Consider the following 17,060-nt stretch of genomic DNA (forward strand, 5'->3'; position numbering starts at 1 on the left):
AAGAATCATACCGATATTTAGTATGAATTGGGCTACATTATTTCTTTTTGTTTTAGCAAAAGGATGTGTGTGTGTGTGTGTGTGTGTATATATATATATATATATATTAATATATATTATATATATATATATATATATATATATATATATATATATATATATATATATAATATATATATATATGCACGCATAATAAAACGGAAATAAAATTAAACATAAAAATAATAGAAGTGTCACCAGATGTGAAAAATTATTTCTACTATTTTATTTTGTTCCTTTCTTTCTTTCTTTTCTTCTTCCTTCCCCCTCTCTATGTTTTGTTCTTCCTCTTTCTCTTCTTTGTCACATGATCTCGTTCTTCTCGCTGATCGGGTGAGGGCCCCCTTTGCGCGCCAGAATCTTCCTCATGGGGCAGTTTTGAAAAGAAAAATATCAGTTGCTGTTCAGACACCATGAAGGAAGATAGTTACTGCCAGGGCATCTTTAGGGTTTAGATGCCTTTAGGGCACAACCTAAGAAAATAAATAATTCAATACAAGCTTCTGAAATGACGAACACAAAAACTTCATAAAATGTAACACATAACAGGTGTATTAAGGAGAATGTGTACCGGGTGATTCTTGGTCAAAAGCTGGACTCCGGCTACCTGGTACTATCACGGTAGTTATTCCAGTGGAATCGTCAATACCGGTTGAAATAACACCGAGGTGGAGAGAGCAAAGAAAAGGGGTCTGTTCCGTTTGGTGTCTCTCTCAGTAAGGAAGAGTTCTTATTCTTCAAACCGGATGCTAGCCAAATTCCTTAGGGGATAGAAAAGATCAATGCGCCGTACCCCTGATCGGTCAGTATGTGGCCAAATAGCACAGGGGAGAGGCATTGGTTCGTGAAAGAAAAAAGGTTCCATTTGTTTCGGCTTCACATCTTACTGACAAGACGGCTTAAATTTGTCTAAGTTACCTGATATATTTGTCGAGATCTCCGACAAGGAAAGAAGACTAAAAAGCTTCTGTCTTAACTAGATATTAAAATAGTTGGAAGACACTAATTATCCCAGAGTAAAAAGGAAAGCACAGGATTCGTCGCAGCGGTTTCTAGTTACCTGAAACCAGGGTTGCGGAGTCGGAGTCGGAGTCGGAGTCAGAAGGAGTCAAAGGTTTTAGCTGGATTCAGAGTCGGAGTTGGAGTCGGATTTTTAAAAGTACTAGGAGTCAGAGTCGGAGTCAGAATTTTTTATTTGACTCCGACTCCTTAAGTTTTGTTTTTTTTTGTTTTTTGTTTTTTTTACACAGTGATCACCACTTATCAAGGCCCGGAAGCCACTCAGGGATAAGGGTTATTGCAAGTACATTAAGTTAGTGAGGAGATTTGCTGAAGTGTTTACTTAAGGGGGCGGTTCATTAGGAATTTGTTAACATTGGACTTGAAGACATCCAAATTGTAGTCCGGAGGGAAGCAGGCAGACGGAACAGAGTTCCACAGGCGTGCAGTTCTAAGAAAGAAGCTTTGTTCATGGAATCCGCGTTTTGATTTAGGCACAGATATAGAGTGGGGGAAATTTTTCACAGTGGATTCAGCTAGAATTAAGTCCAATAAATTTATTTTTTTACATGGTTTTCCTGTTTGGTTTTACCAGTTTTTACTTCTTGTTTTATTACATTTTTACCCCAAACAAGGCACACTGCTCCTTTGATGTACTGGGCTACTATCAGGGACCTAAGTTGCAGGGGTACTACGTAGGGAGTTGAGTAGCAAGGTGTCTGTTCACATTACACTTGGACTTCTGCATGTCAGTTGAGTTGGGAAAGCAGAAACCCGGAAGAGAATTCCAAAGTCTAGCAGTTCTGGGGAAGAAACTATTAGAGTAGAAGTCTCAACCCTACACGGTAGAGATCCAAGGATCTCTACCGTGTAGGGGTGGGACTTCACTGCTTCATGAGTTTGTTGGGAGTATTTCGTTGAAGGGGTACAAAGGCTTGTAGTTCGTCAGAGCGTCCACCATTAAAATATTTGTAAAACAGGCATAGGGATGCAACATTTCGTCGATGGGACAGGGGCTGAAGCTTAGATGAAAGTTCAGGACCTATCAGGTTGGCGACTCTCTTCTGAACCCTGTCCAGGAGCAAGAGACTAGTAGCAGATGCCCAGCCCAAATGTAACAGCAGTACTCCATATATGGGCGAATAGTGGCGTTGTAGAGGTACAGGATACTTTCAGACATAAGTAACTTTCTAGCACGGTAGAGAGAGCCCACCTTCTTTGCAGCAGCCTTAGCAATGATCTCGATGTATCTATTCTAACTCATGTTCCCTGTGAACATTAAGCCGAGGAGTTTGAACAAAGTACTTTCAGGTAATGTATCTTTAGCCATAGCTATTGATGGTTGGTAAGATTTCATGTAATTATAAAAAGAAACGAGCTTTGTCTTGCCACTGTTGAATGTTACCATCCATTTTTGTCCCCATTCCACTACAGACTGAAGGTCTTCTTCTAGGGTTTCTGCCATTACCTTAGATATGTGCTCATTAGTTTTCCCCACGTGCCTGCTATAGAGCGTGGTGTCGTTGGCAAATATACCCATCTCAGAGACAATTTTATCAGGTAAGTCATTTATGAATATTAGAAACAATGAAGGACCAAGGATCGATCCCTGAGGTACACCCGCATTTATATTAAATTTTTTGGACGTATGCCCATCGAGAACAACCTAAATTCTTGTCTCATTTAAGAAGGATTTAATTGTGTTAAGTATTTGTCCAGTAATACCATAGGATTTTATTTTTATGAGAAGACTATCATGCCATACCCTGTCAAAAGCCTTAGATATATCTAGGGCTACTGCCTTCCCTTCCTCTGCCTTATCCAGTGCATGGTATATACATTAAGAGATTACAGTTAGAATATCTGCAGTAGAATGGGCTTGTCTAAATCCATATTGAGTGTCAGACAGAAGTTTAGCAACTGTAAAGTGGTGGACTAGAGCTTGATTAATTAAGGATTCAAATATTTTGGCGAAAGGAGAGAGGAAGCTAATTGGGTGAGAATTTAATGGGTCAGTTCTTTCGCCAGAGTTTTTGTAAACTGGTATCACAGAAGCAGTTTTCCAGCAGTCAGGAAATCAAAATTCGCTACGGCATTTGTTAAAGAGTTTAGAGAGAATTGAAGCAACCTCAGTGGAGCATTTTTTTAATAGCACAGCCGAGATGAGATCAGGTCCACATGCTTTTGAGGTGTCTAGGTTTTTTATGATATCATGTACTTGAGAAGGGGTGATTTTCAAATCATCTTGTGTGGTTTCTGTCCACTGATGAAAATCAGGGAGGGAATGGTTTGCTGGGTCCAAGGTAGAGTTTGAGGCAAACTGACGGGCAAGCATGTTAGCTTTCTCAGTTGCTGTAAAAACAACCTCATGATTGTTGGATAGTGGGGGTATTGTTGATTGTCCATTATTTACTACACTATTATAGATTTTCCAGAAATCACGAGTTCCTAATTTCTGCACTTCAATGCGTTTCCTATTGGTTTTAGTATATTCAATCTTAACTGTCGCTACTTCTTTCTTACAATGACTTCTAGTTTCTATAAACTTTTGTCTTTTTGTACTAGACTTATGTCAGTTAAATCTGCGGTATGCATGTTGCCTCTGAGCAATGGCAGCTGCGCAAGTAGAAGTAAACCATTGGGGAGAGTGGGGTTTGCTATAGAACTTCTGTGTAGGAACATGTGCTTCAATTACTGCTTTGAACCATTCAGTAGTCTCATTTACGCACTGTTCTGCAGGAAAAGATATTTTCCTATGAGGCGTCTCTGATGTGATCTCTAATGGCATCCCAGTCAGTCTTATTGTAGTACTTTGTCGTTTGGAGCAATGGTTTTTCAACTTGGTGTCGAGAGTTTAGAGTGATGTCTATCATTATCACAGCATGATCAGCATTCCCGAGTGGGCAATGAGTATTTGTTATACAATCCTCAAGAACTGTTGTCAGAAATAGATCCAGAAGTGAGACTTCCTAGTCCTGACGATCTGGGAGATGGGGCGGGAATGTTACTATGTCAAGGAATGGGATATAGCAAAGTTATGAATGACGCTACCAGCTGTGTCAGTGTAGTTAGAGAAGCCAAGCCAATTTCTGTGGTGGGCGTTAAAAGTTATCAAATACATGTATTTGGGCTTTAGTGTCAAGGGAGAGTGCTACAACTATGCTGTCAGAGACATGATTGATTATAGTGCAGTCCTGGGTTGATGGAGTGCGATAAAGAAAATACAGGTAGCTAACGTTATGTTGTAAAGTTTTTTAAAGCACATGAAAGCCTGGTCACCTGATTCTAGTTTAGATTCCCTAGACATGGAGAGGGTGTTACGAATACGACAAATGGAAGATAACCAAACATTTTAAAGTAGTTAGATAGGATGGAGGAGTGCAAGTTAGTTTCACTTAGTGCTAAGATATCCAGCGAGTTTGTTAGAAGAAATGATTCAACATCATCTAAGTTAGTTCTAAGTCCACGGATATTTGTAAATGCAAGCCTCAAGGGAGGAGGAGAAGTCTTTGAGTGTGTGTCTGGTTTGAAGGGTTTTTTTTTTTTTTGATTGAGCTGTAATTTTATTTTATTTTGTAGTTTCAGATTTAGAGTGAGGTGCTAGGCAAAAGGGATGTGCATAGCCACCATCATGTAACACAAGTAGACCATCAGCTGGCTCCTCATCTACAGGAATGTAGTCTCGGGAATGCCCACTAGAGATGAGTGTAGAGCCCCTTTTCATGCGCAACATAGCATTACAAACATCCTGATATTATACAACTACAAAGAGTTAGTGCTCTTCTACTGTCAGTTGGAAACAGCAACCAGCAACTTTCAAACTGATACTCTCAAACCTGTTGACAGCAGTCCAATCATGTTAGCATATATGATAAACAAGCACCTTCAAGATGCCCAGGGGAAGCGAAATAACCTTCTTAGTGACATGCAATATGGTTTCCGCTCTACAAGATCTACAGCAGATGTGCTAACTGTTATATCACATAGGATTAGTGAATCTCTTGACAAAGGTTTCCTTTCCAGGGCAATTGCTCTTGACATATCGAAAGCCTTCGATAAGGTTTGGCATAAGGACCTACTTCACAAGATTTCCAGCTACGGTATTACTGGAAATGTTTTCTCAATCATGAAATCATTTCTCTCTGATAGGTTCATAAGAGTAGTGGTTGATGGGCAGAAATTAGAGGCCCACAGTATTAATACTGGAGTCCCTCAGGGGTCCATCCTGGGCCCAACTCTCTTCCTGATCTACATCAATGATCTCCCAAAGCACATACTTAAATCATTCGTTGACATCTATACTGATGACACAACCATCTATAGCAACACATCAAAGGCCGTAAATGACAAAGTTCTCTCTAATTCTCTCTCCTCTGATCTTAAGCACATGGTACAATGGGGGAAGAGTTGGCTGCTCACTTTTAATTCATCCAAAACCAAGCTTCTATCTTTACATCGTCAACGCTCTGATCACCATCTGGCATCAATTGAAATGGATGGCTCTCGTCTTGGGGAGGCTCCATGTTTTGACAAGCTTCTGGGTTTGACCTTTACTCCTGATCTGAAATGGAACACGTACATCAAATCTGTTGCCAGGGATGCTGGGAAAATGGTGGGATCCTTCTACCGCTCCAGAAGATATCTCACTACTGATCCAATTCTCTATCTGTATAAAAGCCAAGTACGTCCAAGGATGGAGTACTGCTGCCACATCTGGGCAGGAGCTGCTAAAAACAGCCTATCCTGCCTTGACAGAGTACAAAATAGACTTTGTGGTTTAGTGGGGGGATGCCCTTTTCTCTTCCCTGCAACCTCTCTCCCACAGAAGAGACGTTGCGAGCCTGTCTTTGTTTGTTTTATCATTATTTCCATGGCAGGTGCTCGTCTGAGCTCCAATCCCTCGTCCCCCCTCGCCAATCTTTCATGAGAAACACCCGTCTGGCTGAAACTACTGTCAATAATTTTCCCCACTCTTTATCTGTGCCTAAATCCAAACGTAGATTCCATGAGCAAAGCTTCTTTCTTAGAACTGCACGCCAGTGGAACTCTCTGCCGCTTGCCTGTTTCCCACCTGACTATAACTTGGACGTCTTCAAGTCCAACATAAACAAACTCCTGACAAACCGCCCCCTTAAGTAAGACACTCGATCTAAACACCCAATATGAATGATTACTACAATACTATCTCATTGATTACTGCACACGCAATAACCCTTATCCCTGAGTGGCCTTCGGGCCTTGATAAGTGGTGAATCCCATGTAAAAAAAAAAAAAAATGAGGCAAATGTAGGGACGGCATTCATTGCCCTAGTCAGGAAACAAGGCTAAGCACTGGAGTCTCTAATGAGTCCCTGCGCCCGCACCTCTGCTCCTGGCTAATAGGCAAAGAAGGAGTATGGAAGCCGGGTGATAGGCAGAGCCTATCTACTCCTTAAGCAGTTTAGGTTTGCAAACCGGTGATTTGATAAAGTCACCAGATCTAGAGAGGTTATTGTCAAGAACTGAGAAGGTCTCTCTCCCCCATTTGGTTCCAAGACGTATGAGGTCAGTGGCACAGGTTTACAAATCGGTGTTTTTCTTCTAAATGGATGACCTGACCAAATTACGGGTCCATCAGCACCAAAAGGATGTACTGACCAAAGATTTAGGTCACAAAACCAAAACCACTACTACCATCCTCTTCGGCACTATATTAAACCTTCCTCTTCCCTACAGTGTAAAAGACAATTTTCACTCCTTAACCCTTCCTTACACCTAGTCACTCTGCTTACTGACTCCTCCCCTACCAGCCTGCTGCTACCATCCAAGTAGAGCATGCTGGTGTCTTTTCAATGAGAACGAGGCAGAGTTCATTGAGTCGACGTCCAGTACACACATGTTTTGACGACTGCTATACTCATGTCATCTTACCATGTTCGCAGTGTTAACAGAAAATAAAATAGTCCTTCAAATTAGTATTTGTGTTGTGTTGTATTCAAACGAGATAACAGCAAATATTAGAGTTTTCCCCACACCTGGTTTCAAAGCCAGGTTATTCTAGTGTAGTGATAGTTTGGATTAATAGAGTTAGTATCAAAGAATTAGTATCTGCTTTGAAGTGTCACTCCTCAGAATAGGATTAAAATTGGAAGATGTGGTTATGTTTTGAAAGGAAGTATCTATGAGTATGGCGTGTAGATTTAAGGTTAATATCTACTAGAGTTAAGAAAAGATCAAATATGGTTTGTGGGTTAATGACTAATTGGAAATTATAGTTTAACGATTAGGATGCGTTTCGAAATGTGCTTTAAGTGTTAGTTTTCATGTAAAGATAATCACCAGTACTTTATCCCATCTCAGTGAAAGAAAGATATAGTTGCTAGTTAATATATATCACTTATAATTTGGGCACAAACTGTGGCTTATAGGTATCTGTTTTATAGATATTCTATAGATATAACTTTGACCCCTTAACAGCCAAATTTCTGGCCGAAAATGATTACAAAGGTAGATTGTTATTAATGTTATTATTACTACTCTTTAGTTATATAACAATATTAGTATAGTTATTATGACTAGTGTTATAATTATTATTATTACTATCGTTGTTGAACTTCATTTTCCTGCTTTGTATTTTTCTATGCTTTTACCCTCTCTTATTATAATTCCATTTTTGGCACTATTTTAATTTTATTTCTTATCTATTCTTTACATTCTAAGAGACCTTATCATCGCTGTCTTTAGTATAATTATTATTTTATTATTGTTATTAATATTATTATTACTACTCTTTGCATTTATCTATATATTAATACGATAGCGTGTGTGTTCTTTTGGGTGTTACGCGTACATCGTTTAATTGTTATGTTCTTCTATTTCTTGTCATAAATAATTTTACCAAGAATTCTTCATAAGTTTTGGTTTTGGTTTCGACTATAGCTGATGGTACTTAAATCATCTATTTTTTTATAAATAATTTTATCAAGAATCTTCATAAGTTTTGGTTTTGGTTTCGATTATGGCTGAAGGAACTCAAGTTATATATATATATATATATATATATATATATATATATATATATATATATTTTTTTTTTTTTCATAAGTTTTTATTTCGGTTTTGATTCAAGCTTTTTTTTATTTTTGAAATCGCAACTTTATAATATATGAAAATCGATATAACTTAAACTCTATAATAATATATACAAAATTTGCAAGAATTAAAATATATTTTAGCGTACTTTACAACAGAGCTTTACTGGGTGTTCGTGCTAGCTTAGATAAATACTTTTGTAGTTTTAAGAAAAAAAAGCTAACATAATATCATAGCGTCTCCATTGAATATTTACAGAATGCCAACATCGATATATTACATATGAATGAGTCCCTGCGAAATTTCCACAGGTCTTGCTAGTTAATAATATTAGTATAGTTATTATGACTATTATAATTTATTATTATAATTAGTTATTATTATTATTGTATTTCTTTGTATTTTTTTATGCTTTTACCCTTGTCCTCATCCGTATTTTCTGCTTTTACTAGAATATATCCCTCCGGTACCAAACCTGCCTGATTATCCTATTACCATATAGCACCATTTAAACACTAGTCATCAACCCTTTTCATCTCTCGTCTACAATTTAAAAAGATTTATTTATTTCACTTTACCATAGTTTTTACTTTTATCCGCTATTTTTATTCTCTCACACACATATTTTTTTCTTTTTATACTTTTTCTTTATTTTAATTGTACAGATCAGCATGTGCCACTCTCATTGTACTCTAATTGATTAATTAATTAATTTAGTTAATGAAATCCCATAACATATAGTACCTACTCCCTACCTCTATCTCCCAATCCTACTAAAGCCCCCCCCCTCAGCATATTTAAAGTACCATAATTATCTATTAATCTCTTAGATAATCCTCTCTCCCCATCTAATATATACAATCTAGAAGTGTACGCCATTTTGAGTTTCAGAACAGTTTCAGATGGGTCGCTGTTACACACAAGTCCTGGGAGGTGACTTGTTTGTAGTAGACAGTTCCACAGAACAAAATATTCTTACCGTGTCGAACCCGGGAAAAGAACATGTGAAATTGCTCCAGAAAAGGTTTAATATTTATGAAGCAATTCTGGTTTCTGATTGGTTGGTAGCAGCACGTGAAATTATTTATTCGTCAGTTCTTAGCAGCATCGTTTATAAATAGAATCGTCCAACTGTGTGGGATCATACCCCATTATAGTAACAAAATATTGCAACATACAACATATACAACATCCCCTAATATGGCTATTGGTAGACATCGCATCCTTATTTTGTTACTTAGCACCCCCACCTTTCGAAATGCATGGCTTAAAGCTTTTATAACCCCTACACGCTGTATTGTATTCTTTTGTTTTAAATTGATCAATAAATCTATATACATGATGAGAGCATCATCCTCACTATGCACATAGTGAGTGGAGCATTACCTTTGGCCATGGATCATCTTTACTACCTCGTAGAAACCATGGGTGTCCACCAAGGTCTGCATGGCTTTGGATTTCCCTAGCCTTCTTCAACCACCATTCATTCTCCATCCGACACAATTCTCAATGCACCATGGCATAGAGGGAGTAGAAATGCTCGCAGAGTGTGGAAGATGCTGGATTTCTAAAAAGGGCATCATGAGCGGCATTTTTCTCACGTATGAGGGATCCAATGTCCTCTGCACAATCATCAAACTAATCCTTGTGTCACCTCTCAGAGTAGCCAAGGATGGATTCTGACGCATCATGAAGAGCGGTTGAGATTTCTTGACATTCTTCTGTAATAGAAGTAGTGATTACTGCTGAGACAGCAGCGGGGGGCAGGGAGGGACTCGGCGATGGCATCACACAATTTGGCTGAGATTGCCAGATCCCGTGGAAAAGACAGGTCGAGTTACTGTTTTGGCTTCTGCCGACGGGCAGGTGGACATATGTTTAGCTGGAGACTTGTGCGAATCAGGTGGTGATCAGTGGAGTATTCAGCATCATGATGGCATGGGTCATGAGTACGTTACACAGATCACAGTGTCTGATAATGACAAAATCAATAAGGTGTTTGGACCTTGGGTGCATCCAGGACATCTTGTACATGAAAGATGGTGTCGGTAATGGTAAGACCAGCTCTGCACAGAGGGGCAGAAGTTGGAAACCATTTCTGTTTACATTTCCGACTCCATGTCATCCAATAACTCTTTGCCATATCTTATGGTTTTTGCTAACTCGGACATTAAAATCGCCCAGCAGAATGATTTTATCGCTGCGTGAAGTGTTTCTGATGGTAGCCGTAAGGTTGTCATAGAAACGGTCCTTCACGTCCTCCTCCAAGTCAAGCCTGGGAGCATAGGCACTGATCAAAGTGGCTTAATGATTCCTGGTCATTGGAAGCCGTAGGGTCATGAGATGTTCATCGATTGCAATTGGTGTCTCGGGTAGATGTTGAAGTAAAGCCAACACTGTGAATGCGACAGGCATCCCCCAGGATACCTTTCCAGAAAAAGGTGTAGCTGTTGTTAACCTCCTGAAGTGACCCCTATTACAAATTCCGTTATTATTAATGCAAACAGACAATAATAACAACACCTTCGTGAGTTTGTAATAAAAAAAATTATAATAATAAGACTCATGAAATACAATGAACATTAAAATATGTAGGTTCTGGGTTCGGTACACCTCACTGAAATAAAAATATGGTGAGACTCTTTCAAAACCAGAAATATACAATAGACGACGAACAGCGTATGAAAATAACGGAAAACACGACACGCAATGGTAACTTTCGAAGTTAAATTTTATTATAAAACAATGAAATAACTATGATAAGGAAGGAATAATGCAATTAAGTGAAAATAAAAAAAGAACAAATTATTCAGATGGGGACGGGTATCTTTGTCTACTATTCGAAGATGCCAACGAGAAATATATCAAAACAAAAAAATGTATCTTCAGTACAAACAAATGATGGCAAAATGAGTTCAATGTCTTAATATACGAGAGAGGGAAATATTCACGGAGATGACTTACTGAGTTTATTCTTTTTTTTATCTTTTCTTTCCTTTTGTTCCAAGCGGTTAGTCAAAATGTCTTTGATATCTGTCCCTCCGGATTAAGGCACACGTTTGTAAAGTTCACCGTTTACCGCCGTCGACATTGCGTCCTTTCGCTGTTGGTATGAAGTTTTTCCCAGGCATTATCTCCTTTCACTGTTGATGGGGAGGGTGTCGATACCTCCTATCTCGACGACATCACTACCTCTGTCGCTGGGTGGGAATTTTGCACATCCGCCTGGCACTATGGCCAAGAGGCGACTCTTGTACAGGAAGGCCTCTTCTCTTTTTTTTCTTTTTCTCTCTCTCTCTCCGTCTTCTCTTCTCAATATCTTTCTTAGTCCTTTCTTTTCTTTATTTGTCGCTTAGCAACTGGCATGGGTCACAGAGTGGTCACTAGCCACCTGCTAGCCAGTGTACTAGACGCCTCTCCCATCTTTCTCCTTCTTTTCTATACTCACTGTCTCTTTCTCTCCCTTTTTAGGTTTAGCCTCTCCCTCTTTTTTCCTATGATCTCTTTTTCTCTCTCTCTCTCTCTTGGAAACTATGTTCATTTGCCTCGGTGATAAGATAAAATAAAATAACAAAAACGATACAATTCTCATTGGCCCGAAATTAAATATTTTTATTTTTAATTAATTACATAATTCAACTCATGGATTACGTCACACCCCTCACCAGCAAACCTCGTCTCACTAAGGGCAGCAATGTCAGTGCTGTAATAGATGAGCTCCATGGCAACTAGGGCGATTTTCTGTAACAGAGTCTAGAAAGGTTCTGACATTCCAAGTAATGACTGTCAGAGGTCGCTGTTTGCTATTCTTTATGTTTGAACAGACAGTGTTTAAGCCACCTTTTCCAGGCCCCTCCTCCATGTGGAGGTGAGCAGTGTGGTTCCTGAATAGGACTGCTCAGTCACCCTGATAAGACTGAAAAGAGATGTTGTTCTGGTCCCAAACTCTCAGTGACCATCTTGCCAGGACCGCCTAACATGCAGGACACGAGCTAGAGGCTTCCAGCTCTATCCGGAGCCTGCCCTCATCATTACCCGTTATCCCATCGCTGCAGGTCTTGGGTGTGAATGATGAAGAAGATACCTGTGCAAAAAGAAATTGTAAGTGTAAGGAGGGTGCACAAGCCTCAGTCCACTATCTTGACCGCCCTCAGAGGGTTCTAGTGGCATGGATGAGAGCTGCGACAACTGGCTCATTGGTTGGCTGCAGCGTCCTGCCGGAAATCCAATCTGTCAGAAGTCCGTCTATGTGGGGACACCCCACGGGTTGTTACTATTTAGCCCATAGCTGGGTCAGCATTTCACCATCATCAGGACGTGTCCACATGGTGATGGGCCATGATACTGGTACTATGCAGTACTGATCCGCCAAGGTTTCTGCCACAAACCTTACCCTAAGCTTTTGGCTTAAGAAAAGAACCTAGACCGCAAGACAGCAGGATATCTAGACCTGACGTATAACTATAAAACTTTTTGGACCTGATTATTTTACTCGCTTGTTTGTTTGTCACTGTGCATACTGTATGATGTCACAAAAGGTCAATGATGTAAATAAGACCAATGTTAGGAGAAGTAGTGGGAGCAGGCGATTGAAGTATATAATTAAAAGAAAGAGAAGAAAGAGGAGAGAGGATAAAAAATCAATGATTATTATGAAAAAAAAAAAATTGAATGACATCATAAAGGGTGAATGGTAGTTGCTAAAAACAGTGGACATGTATGTTTTCTTGAAAGCTAAAACTCAAAAACGACAAAATAAACATCCATAAAGTTAATATTTCTTGATCAGTAATGCTCCAGGTAAAAAATATTTAAAATTTAGAAAATATCATTTATTCTTTGACTCTAAACTAGTACAGATTTTGTTGGAAGGAGGGTCTGTTTTCTAGATACTAATTAAAGGGAAGTAACTCTGTTTTTTTTTTCAAGGAGCTATTTCCCTTACCTCTATTCAATCCTTGAGGAATCTATAAATGTGGGTTGGGAGAGGGAGGGAGAAAAGGCAGGGATGGAAGCAAGAGAAATAGAAATTTTAATAAAAATGTTACAAGAGTCATTCCAAAAGTGAAGCCTCCTATTATTTTTAACTCAAAAAGTTAAAGAGCTACAAAGACGGGAGTGATACTATTAGAATATATGACCTTTTGTACTCCAGAATTTATTTTTCTACATAGTCACCACCATTCTAAAAACACTTTTGCCAGCAATGAACGATGGCTGTGCATGAGTGTCCAAGGCACGTTGTCATATGAAAGTCGTTCCAAAAGTAAAGCCTCCTATTTTTTTTAACATAAAATGCTAGTGAACAACATGGACAGGAGTGATGCCATTAAAATGAGCAACCTTTTGTGTTCCAGAATTTATGTTTCTACATAGTCACCGCCATTCTCAATGCACTTTTGCCAGGAATTCAATGATGCATCCCTTCTTCTGATACATGTCCATGGCAGGGATTGCTTTCTTATAGTCTCACACCGTCAATATCTGCAACAGAGAGATGAAACTTTTAGGTCATGAATGCATAAGTTCAATCCTCATCAAACTGCAATTTGCAATCCCTCTGATCTATTTGAACGGAATAAAAAATAGGAGACATTACTTTTGGAATGCCCCTTGTATATATAACAAATACTAATTTGATGGATTAAATATAGCACTAAATATCTGTAGAAATTAAAAGGATTCAAATGGAATTTCCAAATATTTAATAATTTACATAAAAACACCTGTTTATGTGCTATGAGCCCTATTGTAACGTGGCCATTACTTTTTAACTGTGTTGTTAAATTTCAAACCTCTTGGACCCATATGCTGTCTGGTACTGTCACAAAGGAACAAACAAATAAAACAGAAAATAAATAAATCACTGACTCAGCATTTTTTTAAAGTGCAAATGAAATGCATTTATTCGTGGTTCTTCTAAAACAATACATTTCATTATATCTCCAAAATCTTTTCGCACACACATGCTTTTTAAAAGTCTCTGCCCCTGCCACCTGATGCCAACCTTGGCCAGCGCTTTCTCGCCATCTTCCCCGGCGCATACTTTTCTTCTCTTCTCAACCACATGCTGTCCTTTTTTTCTTTTTCTCTCTTTCTTCTTCACATGATATTAATACGTGCACACTTGCTAATTTGCATATGCTCTAAGACGACAGCTGCTGCTAATATTTTCACTAGCCAGCTATCCTACAGCTGCTGCTGATTTTCTCACATGTGCACCATACGCGTTATGTTACATTTGTTTTGATTTCTGGTGCTTCCATTCATGTCCTTGATCATTCAGCAATTAATGCAGGTCGTTTTGGCTACTGGACAGACCTTATGATTCATTAAGGTATAAATATTTTCCACATCTTTTTTATAAGGAAATCACAGCCCGAAGTTCACTTGAAGATAAGGGTTAATGAATGTAAGGTTTTAGTTTAGTTATCGTTAATGTAGATTTATTAGAATTTGAATTATTTAAGACTAGCCCGGGTGTTTGGAGGTGTGTGCTGAGCCAAATACAAAAGTGGTAGTAGGCCGGCAGACTCAAACCTCTACCACGAAGGAGGAAAAGGACATAAAAAAAACATGACGTTTTTGCCATTGCGTCCATTGCTTAACCCGAACTGGCAAAATATTAAGGGTAGTCAATCAAAAAGAGGGGATGAATTTCGAAAAAGCGACCCCTCCTTGTAGAAAAATGCCCAGTTGAGGATGAAGGAGTTAATGTTTTTAGCAAATTTTTCGATATTTTGTCGTCCGAAGGGTCGAGCTTAAAAACGATACTGATCTCATAAAAAATATGTCACTTCTGTCAAAAGTTTTAGGCAGACATACATACATACATACATACATACATACATACATACATACATTTAAACAAACAGGTGAGATTTATATTATAGAAGATGGCCCAATAAGTACTTATTTACATTGGACTTGAAGCCTACCATATTGTAATCGGCCAGGAAGCAGGCCAGTAGAACAGTGTTTAACATGCTGGCAGTTCTAAGAAAGAAGCTTTATTCATGGAATCTGTATTTAAATAGTGAATGAAGGAAATTGTTAATGTTAAATTAGATATAAAATTTCAACTCTATAGACCAAATATTTGAAAATTTTTACCCCTTAACAGCAATTTTTGCCAGCTAAAAACCAAATTGAAAGTGTGCTACAGGTCCAAATAGCTTATATATATAGCTTTACAAGTGAATCACTACTTATGAAGGCCTGAAGGCTACTTGAGGATAAAGGTTAATGAATGTAAGATGGTAGTGTAGTAATCGTTAATGGTGTAAATCGGGCAGAATTTGGATTATTTAAGGGGATGACTCAACAAAAACTTGTTTACATTGGACTTGAAGGTTCAACAAGAACTTGTTTATATTCTAAGAAAGAAGCTTTGTTCATGGAATCTACATTTAAACACAGAGAATGGGGGGAAATTATTGATAGTAATTGTAGTTAGTCAAGTGTTTTTGTGAAAGTTTGGCAAGGTGGGGAGATAGATTGGAGCTTGGAATACTGCACATTCTGAAAGATCTTAACTTTCTATCATCATCATTTGTGATTCAACCTCTGAATGTTGCATAAAGTATAGTTTTATAAAGATGGGGTGTTGACCTATCTTCTTTTTTTTTCTGTAGTGAAAAGCCTGTAGAACTACTACTCTGGAATTGTTAAGGTTGTGGTCTGTTGATATCTTGATCTGGTATTCAACATAAGCAAATCCTGCCACTACTTGTCATATAGAATATCTGATGCTTCCAGATCAGGCTGTTTGAAGATACTGACCACGACTGGATAGAAGTCTGCAAGGATCCGTGGTGTAGTGAATAAAGTACCTGGTAAAAGGCAGTTATGAGTGACATTTTTCTGGAGGTTGACGGTTCAATCCTCAGTGCAGGCGACACTAAAAAATATACAATTGTGAATTATTTAAGATCTCTGCTGAACGAGAGCAAGTTACCCTTGTGTAAAGGTTTCTATTCTATAATTCTGTGCAGATTCCCGAGTTCGACAGAAAGATTCCCGAGTTCGACAAGATAGACCTGAAAACGGCTGGAAGTTACATCGACTGAAACGTTGTGTGAATAAGTTAACACTTAAGATGAGAACAGTAGTTTGAATAATCCAAATAACACAAATTTAAGTTTATCATTTTAATTTTGGTAAATTGTTTAACATAAAATGGGTGTCATATTCCAAAAATTATATAAATTGATCAAGTAGTTTTTTTTATCTAAGAAAAAAATCATGAGTAAGTGATAACGTTGTGTCTTGATCCGCCATATTTAATAAATAAAGGCAAACAATTCAATTCGTACTACCCAGATTAAAATCAGCGTTGTAATGGCTACGATTTACTATTAAAATCGCTATGTTTTCACATTGTATATATAAAAAAGGTACTTGAACAATTTGCGTGAATTTTACTTAATTCTGGATGTACAGTGTACACCGAACCAAACCACTGAACCAGCTTTTTATATAGTACCTATTTATTTACTATGCCTCCCCAGTCCCCACGGACAGAGTTAGATACCAGGGTCGTTTTTTAACGTGGAGAAAAGGTACAAAAATAAAAATTGTCTCAGTCGTGAAGGATTTCTCCTCCACCGAAAGAGAACAAGAAATAGAAGTGCAGCATCTGAAGAACAGATACTACACTTTGATCTTGTCCCGAAGGCCAAAATGTTTACTTATTTGTAGACGATTGCATTGCATTTCCTTTATATTTACTGCCGAGAAAAATGTTTTCTTTCTTCTTTTTATTTTTGTATAAAAACGGTTTATCGATTTAAAAAAATTATTTTAAATAGTTTTTCTTTCTTATTAATAAAAAATAGAATTTTGCAACAAATAATTAAAACTTTTTCTTTTGTATTTAAAATATTGATAGGCTCTAAGAGTTTCAGGAGAGTGTACAATTAAGTTGAAATAGTAAGAGAAAAAAAAGTGAG

The sequence above is a fragment of the Euprymna scolopes genome, chromosome 6 (genome assembly GCF_053919585.1).
Source record: "Euprymna scolopes isolate OS-2025 chromosome 6, ASM5391958v1, whole genome shotgun sequence".
Lineage (NCBI taxonomy): Eukaryota > Metazoa > Mollusca > Cephalopoda > Sepiida > Sepiolidae > Euprymna > Euprymna scolopes.